Raw genomic sequence first — 6000 nt, forward strand, 5'->3', positions numbered from 1 at the left:
GAGTGAGTGAGTGAGTGAGTGAATGGATGAACGCAAGCATTCATTTTTGAGATACTGTGAAGGATTGCATCTTGGTGGGATTTTATGAACAGAAACTCACAGATGTTTATCACACATTATTGATATTGATATTATATGATAATTACTATCTTATTACTCTCAAAATTTATCCAGAAATAATTCTTCGTTTTTTACATGCCATAACCAAACACTGGCCATAATTACATCCAGAGAGACAGGAGACAAAATCATCCAAAAATCTTTCAAGATAGGGGTGCCTAGGTGGTTCAGTCAGTTGAGCATTGGAATTTTTATCTTGGCTCAGGTCATTATCTCAGCATCATGAGATTGCACCCCATGTCAGCCCTGCACCGGGAGTGGATCCTGCTTAGGACTCTCTCCCTCTGCCCTTCCTGCTCACTCACTCACTCTCTCTGTCAAAAAAAAAAAAAAAAAACATCTTTCAAGAGAAACATTTTTAGCATTTTCATTTCTCTACTTTTCTATCCAACTTCATCCAACCATATGCCATTTGGAGATGGCCAAAGTTGGCCACAAAACCTGTTTCCCTTTGCACAATGCTTCATTGCTTCCAGCTAATATAGCACTCAGCCTTAATTGGTTTGACTTACATTTAAAATATATGTGTTTAATATCTACCTCTATTTAAGCATTTTTATTTTTATATACGCAGACACAAATTTTATGTCTTATTTTCTCTTTTACTGTACAAGTTAATATCTCTTGCTTTCCTTTCTTATTCCCACACCAGGTCTTATTTCTGAACCCCTTCCTCCTCATGCAACATATTTAAAAGATGACCCAAAATATACTCAGTTAAATAATCCTATGTGTATTCACTAATTCAGGCACTAAACTTTTTGTCTTAATGCAAATAAAGATACTGGTGTCCCCGGGAAAACCCCAACTTGCCAGAGACAAATTATTCTAACTCAAAAAGATTTCTTTGTTAAGTAGCATAACCTACTGGTGTTTTGAATGACTGTAGACATAACTATTTAAGAGACTTCTGACTGGCTGCCTGGCCACTCTAATCACCTCTTTATGCTCACATTAACACAAAGCCCTACTTTATGATTGAGTTTTCTAGACCCCACTAAGCATTACAGTAGGCTTTCACTATGTTTGTCTTAAGGTGAAATAGCCAATCTTCATTATTCACAGATTCCACATTTGCAAATTCACCTATTGACAAAATTTATTTGTAACCCCAAAATTAATAAATGGCAAGGTCCTTTTACAGTTATTCACAAACATGTGCAAAGCAGCCAAAAATTTCAGTGACATAATCCACATGTTCCCAGGTAAGGTCTAATGAGACAACACTCCTTCTCATTTCAGTTTTCATATTGCAAACGAGCGTCCTTTGTAAAAGAGTGTCCTTTCTGAGTTTTATTTAGTGCCGCATTTTTCACATTTTTGTTCCTATTGTTGGTGATTTCATTGTTTAAAATGGCCCAAGAGCAGTGCTGAAGTGCCATCTGGTGTTCCTCAGCACAAGAAGGTTGTGATGTGCCATATGGAGAAAATACGTGTGTTAGACAAGCTTCATTCAGTTAAATTGCCATAAGTCCAGTATTAATGAATCAACAGTATACATTAAATAAGCTCTCTTGAAACAAGAAACACAGAAAACAAGGCTATGTATCGATCTGTTGACCAAATGTTGTGACCAAAGGCTCACAGGCACCTAACCCGGTATTTCCTCTAGGAACCATGGTTTGATATTCACTAATTTGGTGTTCTGTGACTTTATAGAATATAATTATCACAAATGATAAGAATCAATATGACAAGATGCACCACAAGCACCAAACAGGGATCTCCCCTGCTACTGGGAGCCATCAGTTCTGTGTCACATCCCCACAGCCCTCACCTCTCCATGGAAAAGGCTGCCAAGGTAATGTTGGCAATGCTGAGGCCTGCTATGGGACTGCAGACATGCAGGTGAGGAAGAAGTACGAGTACATTCCGGCCGCTGGACCTGCTCTCAACCAGTGATGTCTGGGGACATCTGACAGGCAACCCGCTGTTGGGGTAACTCTGAGGCATTCTCAGTGCTGCTTCTCAGAATTCCCTGGAGGAACTGGGGTCCAGTTGCCTGTAGGGAACTGGGGTGATAATGTGATATTTAGTGGTTTCATTCCCTTCCTTCTCACTTATCTGCAACCATCTCCCAGATAAACTACTTGCACTCAAGTTTTTGTCTCAAGGTCTGCTACATAGGAACCCAAACCAAGATACATCCTGATCCCAAAGCTGTCAAAAGCATCTCAGTGTAGATGACATAACACCAAAGTCACTACCACTACGATGATACCCCACACCAAGTAAGGTATTTATATGACTTAGAAACATACACAATGCCCACAACACAAAAGGGCTATTACCACAGGATTCCAAATCCCATTCTAGGAATGGTTCAGCAAGCTAATCCCTTTGTGACCCCCTGGAACTGCTGGAAAATCTATGATAAGAGAGCTCCTGGCAACACCTGGCACATGGTATGTGCCCAAAATTGGTTGTTCAGTGAATGAACGTACAGTAGACTTTTAACATCATCTTATAAGTAATGCAAAACCTGTGGGGTTTTGAGGAATGAAATAGCAATACAAATTGTGTTGCAGAGAAATTAATCTGACATTGGCATTGAGGATGGGGAGGAAGGGAGATAAACTCATGTGTTCCAGTTAAATGAGAAAATGAGGCATATATATAGAGAAAGATATTTTAATCTAAGTGTATTTAAAAGCAAGATATCAAATTCTAAATGGAGAGCAAGAGGAGAAGAGAAGAAAAGAGAGACAAAAGAGAAAGAGGGAGAGCCTGAGTCCCACAAGGAGCCAAGCAGACATCCACCCCCACCAACAACGTGTCACCCTTAGACCCCCACCATGGAAATAACCCTACAGAACAAAGTCTCAGTCAGAGCCGCAAGTTCAATCTTCCCTGGGCTGTCAATAACATACAGAGTAGCAGACAGCATCCTGTGCAAGGGGCAAACCACTGGCAGGAAGCAGCCTCTGTCTTTATGCTTTCCTAAGATATTTATACACTCCTCTGTGGCCAGCAAATATAACTGGTGTAACTTGGATGAAATTTTAATTATACAGGATTTTAATGATTTAAGTTGCTGTGGGTGAAGAGGGGAAGCCAATAAGAAGGGAGCAAAGGTTCAACTAAGTACAGCTGCCCGTTTCCCCTCAGCCCTGTAGGAAATACCAGCGTTCCGGAGGAAGGTCTCAAGGTTCACTGTTGAAGGTAGAAGAGAGCCACATAATTCTAGCTATTGGCTATGGGCACTGGCTCTGTCACTACTCAGTCTCGCCACAACATGTCAACAAGTTTATAGATCTGGAGTTGATAATCTTGCTATAAAAAGGATTTTAACTGTGATTTCCATGCTCGCATTGTTCTTTTTCTGCCATTTTCTTCTAGACTTTTCTTCCTGTTCCCCATTCCTCCTTTATATTCTTCTGGACTAGCCTGTCCACTGCCAAGAGCTGCACAGAGGGAGACCACTCTGTTCTGCTCGGATTATGCTCATCCTTGTCTTGAACACAGTGAGAAGGTTGGCTCAGTTGACCTCAATGTGGAGCCACAGAAGGGACCTCGATGGAACTTGTATCCAACATTTACATTACTGACACATGACTGGCCCAGGTTGGAAGGAGGTCAGTACTTGCTCCAGTAATTCTTACCAATATGCTCATTTTTATTATTATGACATAATCCTATTCAGCAGACCTACAACATCAGACTGCTCTAGGGAACCTAGCAAGATGGCTGAGTTAGCGACACAGTGATAAAGTGTGTGTTTCATTCATTAACCATTTACTGAGAACTAACTACTGGGCTAGATCCCTTGAGGGCAAGAGTGATGAGTATCACTGAGAGTTGAACCCCAAGTTGTTGATAATTTGGCAAGAAGCAAGACGCGTTCCCAACCTGCAATAGAACAGAGCAAAGCATCCTGACAGATGGGGTAAGACAGCTTTCAGCTGGGAGTTCAGGAAAGCATTACAGACAGCATTTGAACTTGGCCTTGGAGGACTGATAGGATTTCCATATGGAAAGACAAGGAATTCTGGGTGAAATGAATAGAGGTAAGAATGAACGGGTGGAATGAACAGAGGTGGAAATGTAGAAGGTTGTGGGGAAGGCATTCAGGGGCAGGAGGCACTTCATTTTGGCTACAACATATGTATCTTAAAGGAGTTACAGCTAAAAGAGTTAAATTAGGGTTTGGATTGTTTTTTACAGGCAGTGGGGAGGCAATGAGTGTCAGAGTGTCAGAACCCCTCACTTCAAAAACTAGAGCCCCACACCTAGAGAGATTATGAGTCTTTCCCAAGATCCCGTAGCAAGTCAGAGCTGGCTCCGGGTTCCCATTCCAAGGCCCCTCACGCTGTGGCTATTTCACCATCAGAACTGAGCCTCAGGATAAGTAATCTGGCAGCAGAATAAAAAAATAGATGACAGAGGTGAATGACTGTGGGCACGGGAGTTGCGAGGAGGCCTTCACAGGTTCCAGGAAAGGAATACTGGGCACCTGGACCAAGCTGTTGGCAGTGGGAATGTGAAGGAAGGTACGAGTCCAAGAGCAATTGTGGAGGGAGGATTTACAGGACAAGATGACTGTTTGGCTGTGTGGGCTGTGGCAGGGGGAGGTGGAAGAGTTGATTCCAAGGTTTCAAGCCCAAGTGACTAGGAGTCCCATTTATGGAAAAAGGAAATCGCCCACTCTTTCCTTAGTTCCTGGCAGTGCACCTTCCTCTCCACCCCTCTGCTGCCAGGAGAGCTCCTTCAGAGTTTTTCCTGGCCCCCAAGTCAAGGCTTCTGGACACAGAAGAGCTCTTGCTCTACAACCTGGGATGACATCAACACTGTTGTGTGCCCCTCCTTTTTGTTAGTTTCTCTGTTCTTGGATTTCTTGTCTCCATGGACTTTTATGACTTACTTCTCAATTTTTCTTCAGCCCACTCAATAGAATTGTTTTCTAAGTTGATATTCTTTTCTCTTTTTGAGTAGTAACATATGACAGAAACTCAATTCAAACTAGTTCAAGTAAAAAAGGGAATTTATTGGTACCTGAAATTGAAAAGCTTGAAGGTATATATGGCTCTAGATACAACTGGATCCATGGGTCTAAACTGTCTCTCTCTCTCCCCCATCTCTCCTCTCTCTCTCTCTCTTTCACACACACATACACACACACAATCAGTTCTGCTTCTCTTTCTGCTGGCTTCACTCCTAGGCAGACTCCACTGGTAAGACAGCCTCCAGCAGCTCTATAGCCTCCAAGTTCAGCTGCTTCAGTGGAAGGAAAAGCTCTGATGGTTCCAACGCAAGTGCTGGGATTTCGTTTTGCTAAACCCAATTTGATCAGGTACCATTCCTAACCCAATCACTATGACCAGAGGGGTGGAATATGCTGTTTGGCCAGGACCCAGGCGGCAAGTAGCTGGGGTTAGTCTCTCCAAATCACATGAACTAAGAGCTGGAAAGGGGGTCCTGAAAAAGAAACTCAAAAGGAAATCACATAATCGTGGTTACCAGAGAAGGGGAGTCGATGTTGGCTGGGGGAAAAAGCGACGCTTTTGTTGTTGTTTGCGTCTGTTCACATCCTAAGTGTGTAGGTGTGCTTTTTCTTTGGATTTCTGGACGCCTTCCTAGAAACTTTCTCCTAAACATTTCACTTCTACTACAAACTCTGTACATTCAGAGATGAATGTTTCTCCTACTATATTTCCTATATACCTATGTAGTGCCACCATATTCTAAGGCACCTGTGATCATCACTTTGGAGTTATTTTTCATTCTTCCCTCTGCTATACCTGATTCCCTTTCCCAAAGCACAAGTACTTACATATACAAACACACACAAACACACACATATGCACATACAAATCCTCTGATTCCTTCTCTGCTTAGTCTTTCACATCAACGATCTCGCTCTATGTGGTAGATTGTAAAAAC

The sequence above is a fragment of the Ursus maritimus genome, unplaced genomic scaffold (genome assembly GCF_017311325.1).
Source record: "Ursus maritimus isolate PB19 unplaced genomic scaffold, ASM1731132v1 scaffold_15, whole genome shotgun sequence".
Classification (NCBI taxonomy): Eukaryota; Metazoa; Chordata; class Mammalia; order Carnivora; family Ursidae; genus Ursus; species Ursus maritimus.